This window comes from Heteronotia binoei, chromosome 1, assembly GCF_032191835.1.
Source record: "Heteronotia binoei isolate CCM8104 ecotype False Entrance Well chromosome 1, APGP_CSIRO_Hbin_v1, whole genome shotgun sequence".
Classification (NCBI taxonomy): Eukaryota; Metazoa; Chordata; class Lepidosauria; order Squamata; family Gekkonidae; genus Heteronotia; species Heteronotia binoei.
The window spans coordinates 94,616,477-94,633,801 of record NC_083223.1 but is presented as its reverse complement, the minus strand read 5'-3'; positions in this window follow the sequence as shown (position 1 = coordinate 94,633,801).

The window sequence follows — 17,325 nt, the reverse complement described above, 5'->3', positions numbered from 1 at the left end:
GTCGTAACTACTTGGGAGAGTCCTAGTGTCGCCATGGAAGACACTAGGTCAAGAATGATCTTGACAGGCTGGAAAACTGGGCTAAAACAAATAAAATAAATTTTAATAGGAATAAATGTAAAGTTCTGCATTTAGGTAAGAAAATCAAATGCATAATTATAGGATGGGGGACACTTGTTTCGGCAGTACTATGTGCAAAAAGGATCTAGGGGTGTTAGTGGACCATATACTGAACATGAGTCAACAGTGTGATGCGGTGGCTAAAACGACAACTTCATTTTTAAGAACATAAGAGAAGCCATGTTGGCTCAGGCCAATGGCCCATCCAGTCCAACACTCTGTGTCACACTGGCAAAAAAACATACAAACCCAGGTGCCATCAGTAGGTCCATCAATGAGGCCAGGACACTAGAAGCCCTCCCACTATTACCCCCCCCCACAAGCACCAAGAATACAGAGCATCATTGCCCCAGACAGAGAGTTCCAACAATACACTGTGGCTAATAGCCACTGATGGACCTCTGCTCCATATGTTTATCCAATCCCCTCTTGAAGCTGTCTATGCTTGCAGCTGCCACCACCTCCTGTGGCAGTGAACTCCGTGTTGTTGTTGTTGTTGTTTTTTTGATCTTTCAAACTTTATTGGCTTTAATCAAGATACAACTTGGGAGATGGAAAATTAATCAGTAGCTTATCAGATCAAAAAAGTATAGCGTCTAAATCAAATGAAGTGATGGTATCACTTTACTCTGCTCTTTTTCAACCTTATCTAGAGTATTGTGTTCATTTTTGGTCACCACAATTTAAGAAGGATATAGACAAGCTGGAACGTGTCCAGAGGAATGCAATGAAGATGGCAAAGGGTCTGGAGACCAAGTCCTATAAGGAAAGGATGAAGGAGCTGGGTATGTTTAGCCTGGAGAGGAGACAACTGAGAGGTGATATGGTAACCATCTTCAGATTCTTGAAGGGCTGTCACATATAGAGTGATGTGGAGTTGTTTTCTGTTGCTTCAGAAGGTCGGACCAGAACCAACGAGTTGAAATTAAATCAAGAGTTTTTGGCTAAACATTAGGAAGAACTTCCTGACAGAGTGGTTCTTCAGTGGAACAGGCTTTCTTGGGAGGTGGTGGGCTCTCCTTCTTTGGAAGTTTTTAAAACTTGGAAGCTAGATGACCACTGGACAGCAATGCTGATTCTGTGAACTTAGGCAGATTATGTGAAGGAGGGCGGGAAGGGTTGTATCAATACTTAGTTTTTGTGGCCCTTTCTTATATGCCCAGGGAAGTGCTGTTTGCCACTTTGGGTTCAGGAAGCAATTTATCTCCAGGCCAACTTGGCCAGCCTGCAAGCTAAGTGTAGCCATAAGGGAAATTCTAATTGATGGTACCACATGGAGGAGGAGGAGAAGAAGAAGATATTGGATTTATATCCCCCCTTCCACTCTGAATTTCAGAGTCTCAGAGAGGCTCACAATCTCCTTTACCTTCCTCCCACAAAACAGACACCCTGTGAGGTGGGTGGGGCTGAGAGGGCTCTCACAGCAGCTGCCCTTTTAACGACAACCTCTGCCAGAGCTATGGCTGACCCAAGGCCATTTCAGCAGCTGCAAGTGGAGGACTGGGAAATCAAACCTGGTTCTCCCAGATAAGAGTCCACACACTTAACCACTACATCAAACTGGCTCTCAGAAGGCTATCTGAAGATTGCAGCTAGTGCATGAGTTTATGCCAAGAGATGTGGTTGACAAAGTATAAAGACCCAAGACCATAAAGTGCTTTAAAGAAAATAACTTGGATTTTGAATTGAGTCTTAAAGCTCATAGGCAACTAGTGCAATTGGCACAGCACTGGAATCGTATGTTCTCAGCATTTAACTTCTGAACCATCCTCAAGGACCATGCTACAGTAGTCCGTTCTAGAGGCTGTGGTTGCATTGAGTAGTGTAGTTATGTCCACAGAATCTTAAGGGACCAGCATGAAAGCTAGATGTAATTGAAAAAAGGCAGCACTAACCTGTTTATCAATTCTTAGCTGTATCTGCAAATTAATGATGGGTTATATGCATTGTCGTCCACCGTGATGTAATGTTACATGACCCTGTTGGCATATCAACCACTATCAAAGTTTAGGCTAACAGCATTAATGAAAACATCTTGGCAATGGGAGATGAATGAGAATATTTATAGGAAAAATATACAGATAAATCATACATAACATTAAAATATTCAAGAGATGATAGTGCCTACAACCAAGAGAATGCAAAAATTAAAGCAAATTTTCATTTTACTTATTTGAATGAACTAAAGGTAATGGATTTTGGTATTTTAAATGATATAGACATCTGGAAATATGAATAGAGTGTATTTAATTTGCACAAATATATTAATTACATATTACATTTCCTAGGTGAGGTCAATCACTGATATGTTCACCTCTGTAATTATAACTGCACTGCCTTTTGCTAGCCTGTAATTAGCCAGGATACAGAATGCACAATTAGTTGCTTAAGTCCTAAGCAATGTCATACCCTTCATTGTCCCTTCACTTCAATGGACATAGAAGGGTGTCTCTGATTAGGTCTGCAGTGTTGGGATTCTGACAAAAAATGTAAGTTTTAATTAAACAGTGATAATCTGAAATGAAATATAACCTACTATGTCCCCCAAACAACTGGTTGGTATTATAGGGAACAATTACTTCCGCCCCAAGGCCTTCATACAGTGAATGGTGGGCATTTGAAAAACACAATGTTGTTAGACCTAATCTGTCATGCATTTCTGTATGTGCAAGGACAGGTGATTAGTGCAGGTATTTGCTGAATAAAGAAATCTTTATCACAAATAGTTCCCAGTCCAGAAGGGGAATCAAGTTTGTGTACAACTGCCTCCACATGTAGGTTGACTTTGTTGGACCTGGAAAAGTTCAAGTTATGTCAGTACTTCCAGGCAGAGGTGCACTGAGTGAGTGTTCTCCAAACTAACAAAGCTGGTTTAGGGAAGGAGTGGAAGACCAAAGACATATTGGGTTCAGCCAAAGAACCCATATATTTTCAGTTTGTTGTTCTTGAAATATAATTCTGACTTAGATCAGATCCTGCTGTGAATGAGCCAAAATTCCTTCTCCGTATTCACAAGGAATGCAACATTTCTTGCTAGCGGAAGCTCCCCCTCATTTGGGATGCTAGAATAACATCATTTGGGATATTATTCTAGAGGGCCCTCAGCCAGCATATAACTTCCACTCCAAGGAGAGCTGAAAAGGCTTCATGCTCAAGCGAATGCTTTGTGCAATGTTTTGGAACTTGGTTGGGTTTGTTGTGTTTTTGACAGCACCCTTGAATTATTTGCTATTTTTCCTCCAGGTCATGGGCTACAGTGCTTTTATTATCTATGTCAGGGACAGGAGAGTTCCCTTGAGTCTTATAAAGCAGCCTTTGGAACGTCCATCACAACTCCCTGTGTGTACTGCTTTGTGTCCAGGTTGGATGAAAAACAGTGAAAGTTTGAGTACCCATTTGAAATATTCTCTGGAGAGTGGGAGGTTTATAGCACATGAAGTAAAACAGTAATAAAAGAGATAGAAAATGGCAATTTTAAAAAGGTAGCATTAAATTGCTATAACAGGACCACAGGCTTCTCAAATATAGACAGTCAATGATATCTCAAAAATAAAATATTGTTGGAGGCTGGGGATGGGTCCTTATCAAATGAAAAAGTGTTAAAGTGATATGCCTCTGTTCACTTTGTTTTCCCTGTAGTGGCTCAAGAAATCAGTTACACTCAAGAATATTTTTAAAACTGTGGAAACTAGAAAAAAAAACCTTGCTTGTGACTCACATGATTATGTAATGTCTTATCATAGCTCTAAAACAGGTGTTAGATGGAGTTCCATAATCAGATTTCCTAGTGCTTCATTTTCTTTATTTCAAAGCAGCTACATGAAGCTTCTAATTCAATTGACAAAAGATAGAGGTTTTAACTCTTTACATTATTTCCTCAGTCTAAATGCCCTCCCACCATAATTAGCCCCACTAATAAAAACAAAGCAGCCCCATGGCGCAGAGTGGTAAAGCTGCAATACTCCAAGCTCTCTGCTCACAACCTGAGTTCGATCCCGATGGAAGTTGGGTTTAGGTAGCCTGCTCAAGGCTGACTCAGCCTTCCATCCTTTCGAGGTCGGTAAAATGAGTAACCAGCTTGCTGGGCAGAAAGTGTAGATGACTGGGGAAGGCAATGGCAAACCACCCCGTAAAAAGTCTGCCTTGAAAACATTGTGATGTGACGTCAGCCCAGAGTTGGAAATGACTGATGCTTGCACAGGGAACTACCTTTACCTTTTTTACCTTAATAAAAACAAAAGCAGAGGGGAGGGTATTGCAGCCTTGCCTAGGCCTTGAATGGAGAGAAACTAAGAACAGGGGTGGGGAAAGGGCATAGCCCTACAGTGGAGCCACAGCAGAGAGGGGTGAGGTTAGGCTCCATGCCCTGCTTCTCCTATGGGAAATTGCTAAACTGAAAAGGTGGGGAGTGAGATTAAAACAGCGCCCCAAGTGCAGAGGCTGGAGGGGGGGGTAGTGGTGGATCCATGTGCCATGTGGCTTAAAGGACACTGCCCCACATATCTTCTGAATGAAAATGCAAGCCCCAGTAAGAAGAAGAAGATATTGGATTTATATCCCGCCCTCCACTCCGAAGAGTCTCAGAGCGGCTCACAATCTCCTTTATCTCCCTCCCCCACAAAAGACACCCTGTGAGGTGGGTGGGGCTGAGAGGGCTCTCGCAGCAGCTGCCCTTTCAAGGACAACCTCTGCCAGAGCTATGGCTGACCCAAGGCCATTCCAGCAGGTGCAAGTGGAGGAGTGGGGAATCAAACCCGGTTCTCCCAGATAAGAGTCCGCACACTTAACCACTACACCAAACTGGCTCTCAGTAAGTACTTATTTAAAATATATAATAAAAGTGGGAGGTGAGGTGGAATTTACTTTCATACATCGTAGTAACCCAAACAAACTCAGGAACTGACGCGGATAAACTTTATTACACTTAAGTCTCTACTCCAGCCAGAAGGCTTGAAAATACATAAAAGGCAAAACAATAGATAATATTAGTACAGTTTCTGGATACAGTTAGAAAGTTATGCATTTAGAATTCAGATGAACATGTACTCAATTCTTGTAGACAAACTTACTCTACCTTATATTCTAATAACTGCTAAGGAATTAATTCTATAAAAGCATGTCTTATTTTATATTAGAGCTATATTATGTGTTTGAGGCCTCAAACAGAAGATGTTAGATTTATGGCTTGAAATTAAAAAGTGTTGTTAATTTCATGGCTTGACCAGCATAGAGACCCCCTGTCTCTCATGGAGGCAGCAGCCTTTCTCTAAATCCCAGGTTTATAAAGCATTTTCCCTGGAAATTGATATCACATTTATCTTATCTGATAATATGGGTTCCAGAACTACCATCTGCATTTACTGATGGTCAGTTATCTTTACTCCTTTCGGTTCCTGCTCATACCAAATAAGGCTAAGGCTGCCCTGATATAGCCTTTATCTTTGTGGGGGGAGGAAGGTAAAAGAGATTGTGAGCCACTCTGAGACTCTTTGGAGTGGAGGGTGGGATATAAATCCAATATCTTCATCTTCTTCTCCTTTCACCTACTTTCTACTGACCTAGATTCTAGCATCTAACACTCAGCCTAAACTATTAGCTGTTAACAATATGAATGCTTGATAGTGCAGGATAGCTAGGACCCCTTGAGGCCAATTTCATAAAGAGGGCCAACCCAAAAGAAATTCTGCAGGGAGGAAATAGTGAAATGCAGAAAAGCCAAACACAGCTCTGAGGAGAGTTGGAGGGGTGCGCGGGAACACACAGGCTTTCTCACACACACTATTTATGCTCAAGTAAAAATCTATTTATGCACAAGTAAGAAAACTCCCACCACCACTGAAGATTCTACTTAATTAACATGCACGCTATAATGACAGCTCACAACCTGCCAGAACAATCTCAAAGTCTTGCTCCTCCAGCAATCAGCTGTAGCATGTTCTGCCTCCCTCGGCAAGCAGGTGGCAAAAGCTGGAGCATGATGGAGAGGCATCATCTTATATACCCTCTCCCTATTGCCTTCCCCATTGGCTGGCTGCTTTGAAGCTCCAAGCCAATTCTGCCTCATGCCTTATTTTTGAAAATACTGAGTCAAATGAATGCCCGGTTTAGTTGTTGTGAATGCCTCTTTTTTTTTTTTTTTAAGTGAATGCTCTGAGGCCCTCAGAATGATTTACAACTATTTGTGAACAGTGAGGAAAAAACAGTCTGATGGATATTCTGTTGCTCTGCTATCTGGTTTGATTTTACAACTCAATGGGAGGTGGATGGCATCAAGGGGACAGAGACTGAGAAATTATTTACCTTACAGGAACATTGCCCAACCAGAGCAGTTAGTCTATCTTCCTATGAGAGAGGGAATTGTCATGTTTATGTCAGTCATTGTAATTACCTTTAGTTTCTGGTGGGTAGCTGTATTGGTATGCAGTAGAACAGCAAGATTCAAGTCTAGTAGTACCTTGAACGCCAACAAAATTTCTAGATCCTGGTATCCAACTAACTCTCAAAAGCTTATACCCTTGAAATCTTGTTGACCTTTACCTCCCACCTACTGGACTCTAATCTGTCTGTCATTAACTTTGAAAGGGCTTTTTGAGTAAGCCCATTTTCATGACCTATTTTGTTCTCTGTGTCTCTACAGCCTTCCAGGATATTGCTTGCAATATCCAATAAACAGCTAGAAACAGATACTTAGGCTATAATCCCCTTCCCCAGTAACATTAACCGAGCATAGGGGGCAGATATAAAATCTTCGCTTACACCCACTGGCAATTATGCACAGTGGCAGATGCTCAGACTTTGCCTTCTCAGTGGCTGGTAGTGTTTTTGTTGTAAGGAAGACTTTGACATTTCCTAGGATGATTGATTTGAGATCTCCTAGGAGAATGAACAAGAAGACAAGTGATTTATGGTTCATCCATGACTCATGTAACTTTTATTCGTATAGAATTACAATAATTTGTTCCTTATACTTGCACACCTATACTTTGTATGAATAGTTGATATGGCAAAGTTGGGACACGCACAGAGTCAGGTTGATGTATGTGAATGAACTGCTTCAACTTAATTCAATCTTTTATATGTTCCTGCAGCTCTCTTTTCTTCCAGGGACTGGCACCTTCTTAGCAGGATCTGGCTGAAACCAGATAACTGTCACATATTGCTGACATGTAAGAGACTTCTGTGTATTTATCCTTGCTGATGCTGATATTTAACATCTGGGCTGCTGGCTCTGCCTTTCCCCATCCTGCAGTTTGGTCCTGTTATTATGTTCCTGCATCTTGTATTATTTTTTCTCAGACTTCTCTGGAGACATCTTTGCTATTTCCTCTTCAGACATTCTCAGTCTTTTGTTTTTCAAAATCACTCACCCATCTGATGAAGCACTCACCTGTCACTCACCCATCTGATGAAGCACATTTACAGTTAAAAGTTCAAACTATAATTAATTTATGGTGCTTCTAGGTTACATTGATTACCTATTGATCATACTATCCTGCAGAGCTGCCCAGGACCCTGGAGAGCTTATAACAATCAAAATAGACTATACAGGGTTAGATGGAGCAAGGGTCTCATTCAGTATGAAGTAGCTGCTTGGGTTAAACCTCAACTAGCCATGAAGCCAGCCTGTCAAGACTAAGGTTGCAATTCTGAAAAGTAGTGGGTTCAGCCACTAAAGTGATTTCAACATAACTCTTTATTTAGTGAGAACACACTCTGAAAACACATGTGGCCAGCTGCAACTATATACACACAAACTCCACCCAAAACACACCTCCAGCAATAACCCAATAGAAAAACAGGCACTTGGATCCTTCATTTGCATGGGCTTCATTCAAATGGATATTTCCTGATTGGCTGGCTCTGCAAGAGCAGCCAATCTGAGTGCAAGTGCCAGGAGCCTCTCAAACAAAGGGTCTTTGCTTGAAGCACCTGATACACTACAAATACTAAGAACACTTTCCTGGGACTATCTCCTGTTGAATAAATCAGGACTTACTTCTAAGAAGACTTGCTTAAGATTGCCATGTCTCAGTTCAGCCACCAGCATCACCATCACCCAGTTGTCAGCAAAAAAGAAAAAAAAAAAAGCTTAATCCAACCATGTCCAAGACTGATAATTATACTACAAACTGGCCTTACTGCCAGTCTGCAAACCTTAGTACCAATCTGCAAAGACTAGAATGTAGAGATGGATCTTTGTGACCAGGATCATGGGAAATTGCTATCAAACAGACAGAACTAAACTAACTACTCTGAGCCAGGCAATTTCACATTTTTGTATGTTCCATGCTTTTAATAATGCATATTATGAACATTTCAAAGACATACCAATTCTACATCTCCTTCAAATATATATCAAATTACCTACCATATTGCTGTACTGTCATCCATAATACATATTTTAACGAAACAATTCAACAAATTCCCAAATGTCCTTTTCCTGTAAAATAGTGTAAGATATGTCGTTTTTAGAGAGGGGGGAAAGTGGTTTCACTTTCATTTGTTGCACTGTGAAAACAATTCTCACCTCTGACTTGCTTTGACGACATGTTTCCCGTATTGGCTATTTTTTGAAAAAAAAATCTTCTATAAGTTCAAAGAATCTACAACAAACAAAGAACTGCAGCGCAGAGAAAAAGAACTGCAATGCAGGTTGAAAATGAAGCTTTCGCTCATATTTTTCTATTTTGATTGAACAAAACAGAGTTGTTTTCAAAGGCTTTACCTTAGATATAAAACTAACCTTTAAAAAAGAACCAAAAGGGAAAAAAAGCACCCAATGCAAATCTGTTTTGAACATATATTGTAGGAAGATATAAATATGTTCTAGAATGGTGCAATGCAGAGCAAACACAAATATTCGATCAAAGCAACAGATCTTTAGTTTTATTGTTTAAAACTAAACATTCTTGTTCTCTAAAAAGATTTATTTTAATCAAGTGGCAAGACTCTAGCATTTTGCAATAAATATATAATTCCTTGCATTCGTGAGGATGGGGACTGTGCTTATTCGTATAGTAATGTTCTTTATTGTTTCCATTTTTATTTATATCATACGTAAGGACATCTAGGTGCTTTATAATTCACGAGACCCATATATTATTTCCTTTCTTTGTGAACCTGGACATCTATGAGCTTGTATTCTTAAAAGAAAGGCAACTTTTAGAATAGCATTCTGAAATGGTGGCAATTATCTTAGATGATTGGCTCTTGCTACCATCATTACACCTTTTTTTGAAGAAGTCAATCGCCTGCTGCTAGCATGTACTTCCACTTCACTGATACTGTCAAAGAATGCCCCCTTCCTTTCCCCAAGTCTATTTGCAGCCATCTATAAATGTTTGCTATATATATAAAAGAAATCTACAGAGAGATTTAAGCACTTACTCTACTGAGAAGTAGAATTCCTGGCATTGTTGCCAGGGAGCAGTTTGCTCTGGCCCACTAGGGTTCCGACAAGGCACAAAGCCTCACTAGGTAATTAGAACAGATTAGCAGCCAAGGATGAGGCACATTTGGTTTTGAAATATTTGGCTGTGCCTCCTCAGAGCAGACTATTGCTGATGGCTACTGTGAAGACTGATAGTTGAGTTGGTTGAACCAGCTAGCATTATTTTTCTCTTGATCGTCATGAGATTACAGTATGCAAGGGATCTGAGAGAGAGAGAGATTTGAGGCTTGGTTAATTTGCCTACCAGTCTTTCTTTCTTCTTCTTAGGGACAGTGTGTTTTAAAAAGGTAAAGGTATTCCCCTGTGCAAGCACCAAGTCATTCCTTACCCATGGGGTGATGTCACATCATGACATTTTCTTAGCAGGCTTTTTGTTACAAGGGTGGCTTGCCATTGCTTTCCCCAATCATCTACACTTTACCCCCAGCAAACTGGATACTCATTTTACCAACTTTGGAAGGATGGAAGACTGAGTCAATCTTGAGCCAGTTAGCTGAACCCGGCTTCCACTGGGATTGAACAAAGGTCATGAGCAGAACTTGGACTGCAGTACTGCAGTTTACCACTCTACCAATCTTTAAAGTATCAGTATCAAAACGAAGACTCCAGAGTTAAAATAGTTTTTAAAAATGTTTTCTTGGGAAAATATGTAAAAATACAATCACACCTAAAACAATCAGAATACACACACAATCAAGATGCTAGGAAAATAGAGGTGAGGTCAGGGACTTTTAGGGTTTATTATAATGGCAATGCTACCTGTCCATTATTAAATTATGTTTTAGATTCAAAAGATATTGAATATTGGATTTATTTTTAGGCACTGAACTTCATAAATAGCATTGTAGCATTAAATTCATCCGTTCCTCCACTTTTTTCTTCTTTCTTTGGTATTTGGAAGCTAAACAGATAACCTCACATAAATTCACTTAGCATAATTCTTACGGGGAGTATATTCTTTTACATTAATATAGGAATCGCCTTCTTTGAGATGAATGCCAAAGTAAAGATCTACACTAGAATAAATCTGACAAAAATACTGCATGCTGTTTAAATGACAAAAGGAAAATGACACTTAATAATGCAATTCTTAATTTATAATGACACTTACAATGCCCTTCTAAACCATTTACTTCAGTTGACTTAGGGTGGTATAACTCTGTCTAAGACTGTACTGTTAGTCATTAATGTTCTTCTTAATGAAATCAAAGGATGTGATTGTTCAATAAGGGGGCACCAAATGCAAATGCATAATTGTATAATAATTTCCCAAAGTTTCCTGGAAGGTTTTGTGAGCCATATGGAATGCACAAAGATTCACCATTCAAGATGAAAAGGTCATGAAAATTATTGCCATGCTTAAACCATCCGTATGAATAACTATGCAAGACAGTGAATTAACTGGAATGATTTGCTTGAAAGGTGCAAGCCATCATTATAATTGCTGAGAAGATTTACACACACACACCAATTATTTACAACTGCACATTATTTGCCAAGTTGCAATGCACAATTTTCCTTGTGCCTTTCCAAATTCTATTTCTCAGATTTAAGTACCCTGACTCTCCGGATTATTCTGTAAAGGCCAAGGGGTAAGACTTAGAACTCAAAAAAAGTGAAAAGAACACAATACAAATTTAGGCTACTCATATTACTGATCTGATTTTATAAGTAACACACAGGAAATCATTACCATGAGGAAGACTTTTACATGGGTTCTCCATGCAACTTCTCTCACATATAAATCATATTATTCTGGATGACTGCGGTCAGGCCTGATTCAGGTATAGATGTGCACTTAAGAAAGCCTAGGCATCTTGTTAACTTTTTTATACCAGATCATTTAACTCCTAGCCAGAAGTATACTTCAGTAGCACTACAGGTTTCTTCTGGGTATAGTACACAAGTACTATTAAAGGACAGTACTATTAAAGGTACTATTAAAGTTACGTAGGTCCATAAAAGTTTCTTACCCCCAGGGCTGGCTTGCCCACTAGGCAAACTAGGCAGTTGCCTAGGGCACTGGGAGGGTGGGGACCCTGAATTGGGCTCCCCCCTCCCGGTGCCCCAGGCAAGTGCCTAGTTTGTCTGCCTCCTATGCCTGCTCACCTGCCACCACCCCCACCTGCCACCATCCCTCCCTTCCCATCCCTTCACCTTCCCCCCATGCGATCATAGTGCACTGCTCCTGGGTTGTACTGTTCATCTTATCTTTCAGAGAACGTGCTGGAGGAGTCTCTTTCTCTTAACTTTCACTATCACACATGTATTTCTGTAATAAAGTGGTAATTGTTTAGTTTCAACTAGAAATGGTGGCTCTGTATAACTTTGTAACTTTGCAAGCACATGGTCCATTCAGACTCAATACAAGCAACTGCTGTATTAAAGCTTTGCACGGTCTGCTAACTAAAGAAGGATCTTGACCTACCAGAACCAGTACCCTTCCCAGCAATAACTTTAAACACCATACTTTAAACACAATTCTCTATACTTAAAACATCTTTTTAGAATATTTTTTTAAAAATAATTCATTCTTGCAACTTCTTATCTTAGTAAAGTCTGCTTAAAAATAACATATGAATACTTTGAGCCCTAAGCCTGTACTCTGATCCTTAAATCATATCGCCACCTCTATGAACTTGAACATTCTTGCAATTCTCAGATATTCTGCACCTGAGCCTCAACAAATCATGAGGTCTTTAGCATTACCTTAAAAATCCACTTGCATTACCTATTGTAAACATGTTTTTATCATGTTCACACAACTCCATAAGCATCCCAGCATTCTCTTGTATCTTCCCCTCTCCCCATTCCTAATAAAAATGGTTTCTCCCACACCTTTTTTTTTGGAGGGGGGAGGAAGCAAAATGTAGTCATAACAAAGTGACTTCTTGTACAACCCACCAGTCTGCCAAAACCCACCCAGAAAGGGCAGGCTGATGTGGGTGTTGTTGTTGTTCTTGTTTTAAATTGCATATCAATGGCAAAATGTTTCAGCAATCAAAGATGCTTGCATTGGGGCAGCTTCCTCTGCTCTGCCTTGTGAATTAGCACCCCTCCCCTCTCTGTCTCTGTCTGTCTCTCTGTTTGCTCTCTTTTCTCTGTATAGAGCTATGGCAGTGTTTTTGACACATCAGTCATTGACTGATTCTACAGTTGCTGTTGCTCCGCCTCCACGCTTCTGCTTTCATTGGAACAAGTGACCGATTCCTCGCGAGTTGCTGTGTGGGTACATTTTGACCCATGGCTCCCTACAATTTTCCCTGAGCCTTTTCAATCTTGTTTTTTTAGAGATTGGGAAGCCACAGGGGAGAATTGGAGTGAGCCACAGGTCAAAATGTCCCCACACAGAAACTGGTGGGAAATTAGTTGCTTGATCTGATGAAAGCAGAAGCCTGGGGGCAGAGCAACGGCGACTGCAGAATCAATCCTAGTTTATCTGCCTGTGTTGTAAAGCAGATGTGTTGTTGAGCCCTTGGAAGAATATCCACACATACACACACATGCTTCCTGTGTTGTGCTAATTTTAACAGATGATTGAAGTACATTCAAATGTACAGCACACATTCTGTGATGGCAAATTTTAAAAGAAATCCCCCAAGCAAGAGAAATCTTTGCTGTGGCTCTTGATCAACCATATCCCTCAATCCATCTGCTTTCATGAGGAAGCAGGAAGGAGACACCCCCAGCCACCATGAAGCTTGGTTTTTAGCCCTCTCCCAGAAAACACTGTCCCCAGGGCTGACCCTTGGCCCTTTGGCACCCTAGGCAAAGCTAACTACTTGTGCCCACCCACCCCCCTTCTCTGGGGTCACTGCTATAGGATAGAATGGAGAGATCAGACCGCCACTGCAGTGCGGCCCCAAAGAAGGGGTTTAAAGTTTAAAACCCCTTCTGTAGGCTTGTGCCACAATGGCAGCCCGATCTCCCTATTCTATCCTATGGACCCATAAGATACAATGGACTCCATTCTATTCTATGGGCCTATAGAAAAGAATGGAGGAATCGGGCTGTAGTGACTGCAGAGAAGGAGTTGCCCCATTGTCTGCACCGCTTGGAGTCTCTGAGAAGTGCATGCGAGGGTGGGGAGAGATCCTTTCCCTGCTTTTGCACTCCAGGGGTGGAAAAGCAGAGAGAAAACACAGCCACTTGTGCTTCTTAGGCGAATCACAGGGGTAGAAAAGCAGGGAAAATGTGGATCAGCAAAATCTCAGGATCACATGGGCAAAGTGGAGATCTGCAGTGGGAAGGCAGAAATGACTGCCTGCTCTGCTCTTCTGTAAAGAGAAATACTGTTTATCAAAGGGGTGGCATAATGGGATACCCAACAATTGGTTGGATCCTGCTGTTTCATTCCTTATGCCAGGTGCTTTCTACTGAGTGTCTTGCACAATCAGAAGGGGCCTTATGTCAGAAGAATGCATGGGCGCCTGTGGAAGAAATAACAAAATCAAGGGTTATTTTGTATCTCAATGCCTACATTAAAAACACTGCCACTTTTTTCTGTGGTGTATACATTCTCCCCAGCAAAATGAAGCTTAATAAGCTGTTCTACTAAGTGGGCTAGTACCTTAGTCATCCCTAGCTTGCATAGGGTTTCAAATGATGGAACAAAACGTATAATAATTGCATTTTAAAATGTTTTCTTGTAGGAACTATTCATATATATATTTGCATGCTTGGAAAATAGTCAGAGCAGCAAGCACTCTCAGGTCTGAAGCCTGACAGCTCTTTTTATTTCCACTATATAAAACTTATGGGTTTATAGCTACAGGCAGCATGGGGAAGGAATGGCTCCTTAGAAATATATCAGACTTCCTCTCTAAATTGCAAATTGGATTAATCCCTTTTGATCCTTAAACAGAGAGAGAGAAGATATTTGTGTTGTCTATCTTCAGTGATAGGACAACTCAACAAGTAATGCAGCATATATTTTTGGCAATTTCTCTATACAAATACAATGATGAGAGTAATAGATGATCCTCTATTTCCATTGAGGGACTATTTGTAGCCATAATTCGTCTCCTTCCCAGCCGAGCGGTCCATCAACCGCTGAGGCTGGGGGCCGCCCATTGCCTCCCTGCGCGGATGCGAGGCAATGGTTTGTCCCATAGGGGAGGGGGCGAGGTGCGGCCTTAAGAGGCCGCTCCTGCCCCCTCATACGCAGTTTGAATCCGCTCTCAGCCCGAGCAGTCACCTACTGGCTGACTGTAGGCCTGGGGAGAGCAGTGTGTCTTCTGGGGATCCGTCGGTGCATCGTGGGAGGCTTCAGCGGTGGCGCGGACGGCTTCGGCAGCTGCCCAGGCATCTCGCAGCGACGCGGGCAGCGTTCAGTCGGCCTTGAGGAGGGCCCTCGGCAGCAGCTTCCAGACGGCAGCGTGAGGCCTTGCGGGGCTTTCTTGTTTGTGCGAGGCCCTTCCTCCCCACCCTTCTGGTGTCTTACGGCCTTATCAGGCCGAATAGAAGGGTGTGGGCCGGCGGGCTTTTTGGGAGGGGTCACGGGGAGAGGGAGACTCTCTGGAAGGGCAGCGGTGGTAGCGTCGGGGAGGCAGCGTTGGGCCTGGGAAGGCCCTCCCCCCTCCTTTTTTTGGGCTTTATCTAGTACACCCCCCCACACTTCTTGTTCCTTAAGGCCTCTTTAGGCCAGATAGTAGGGGGTAGGCCGGCGGGCCTTGTTGGTGGGGTCATGAGTGGGTGTAGCCAGAGGCCTCCACTTGGGACATTGGCTGGGTGTGTGCCCTTGGTTAGGAACAGGGCCCACCTCCCTCCCCCACACACATACCTGTGCCATTGGCCCAGTGTGGGTTGGTTGGGCTGTAGTTTAAAAAAAAAACAACCAATGGGGCCTAAGAAGGGCCAGGGCAATAAAAAGGGGAAACAGCCCGCAAAGCGCCCTGCCAAAAGACCACCCCCTGAGCTGCCCCCGGCTGAAGAAAGTGACGAGGCCCAGACCAGGCAGGCCATTATGGACCAATTGGCAGCCTTGGAGGAGGCAAGAGGTTTGCCTGGCCCTTCTAGGAGGGCCACCGGCCTTTTAGGGTCAGGCAGGGCAGCCACCATCTCCTTTCAGAAGGAGGTGCTGGCCCGGCTTTCTGTGTTGCATAGAGCAGAAGGAACCAGTGGCGTGACGAAGGAAGGAGTGCCGCAAGAGGACGATCAGAGGGAGGAGCCCGATGCGGTTGTGGTGGTGCCGTCGGTTGGCGATGGTAAGTTACCCGCACTACAGCAAGGAGTGGCATGGCCATGGGGCCCTTGGGGGCCCAATGTAGTGTCTGGTTCTAGGCCGGGAGGAGGAGCTCAGGTGGTAGGGGCCAACTATTTAGGTGCAGTGCCACTTATGGGGCGGCAGGCATCCCTCGGTTTCCTGCCACAGTCAAGTTCTTCTTCTTCGACTTCTGTGTCGGAGAGTGCTTGGTTACCTTGGGGTTTAGTCCCAGGGAACAGCGGTTCTGAAGGTGGCCTTGGGACCGGTGGCAGGGACCGGCGACGGGTGTGTTACCATGGGGATGGCAGCAAGCCCCGTCCATGTCTTTACCGTGGGCATCAGGGGGCGATCTGGGGGTTCCCATTGCATCCTCCTGTTCCTTATAGTTCATTGGATTTTCATGCTTTGCCTTTTGGTGACCCTGCCATGCCCTTGGGTGACCATCTTACAGCTGCTACTAGGGAAAAAATCCTTAAAGGCGAATATGTAGATGTATTTAGCCTTCTCTATAGGGAATTAGAGAAAAAATCAAAGGACGAGCTTGGCAAAAAGGACAAAGAGAAGCTCAAGCGTCGAAAAGTAGATAGAACATGGGCAAATTGGCTGCCCCGTTTCCTCATTTATGCGGCCGTTATCGCTAGGGCCCAGCCATGGAGAGCAGCACCGTTGTTCCAGTACTGCAACATTATATACCGGGCATATAATGACTTTGCTGGTGGGGCGTGGCTCCAGTACGATGAACAGTTCCGCATGCGGGCGGCAGTTAATCCTTGTCTTCAGTGGAATCAGATAAACCAGCAGCTTTGGCTGCAGCTTATGGCGCCCGTAAAACCAAATGGGGGGGAGCGATCTGATAGTGGCCATTTGGTTCAAAAGACATCGACAACAACTTTTACTGGCGCCCGCGCAGCCACGGGGCAGTCGGTTCAGCCACGGCTGCTTTGCTGGGAGTTCACCTCCCAAGGCTCGTGCACCAGGAAGGCCTGTAAGTATAAGCACGAGTGCCCGATTTGCGGAGGCCCTCATGCCTTCACAGCCTGTACCAGGTCCAAACAAAGCTGGCCTAATAAGCGGACAGGCGGCGGGCCTGGGCAGCACCCTGCAAAAGGGTCCCAGCCCCATTTGACTGAGGGTTCTTAGGCAGTTGTTAGATGTTTACCCTCATTCGAACAAAGCGCATTACCTGTTCGAGGGGTTCTTATTTGGATTCAGAATCCCATATCAAGGTCCCCAGACCCCGTTCTTTTCCGCTAATTTGCGTTCGGTTAAGGGTTTTGAGAGCATCGTGAGGGAGAAAATCAGAAAAGAGTGTGTTGAAGGTAGGGTGTTAGGCCCGTTTAAGTCCCCCCCTTTACCGAACTTGAGGGTATCCCCCTTGGGAGTGGTGCCTAAGAAGGCAGCAGGTGAATATCGGTTAATTCACCATCTTTCTTATCCCAGGGGTCGATCTGTGAATGATGCAATCCTGTCTGAGCTTTGTTTGGTGAAATATACTTCTTTTGACCGAGCAGTACAGATAGTTCGGCGGTGTGGGAGGGGTGCTGAGTTG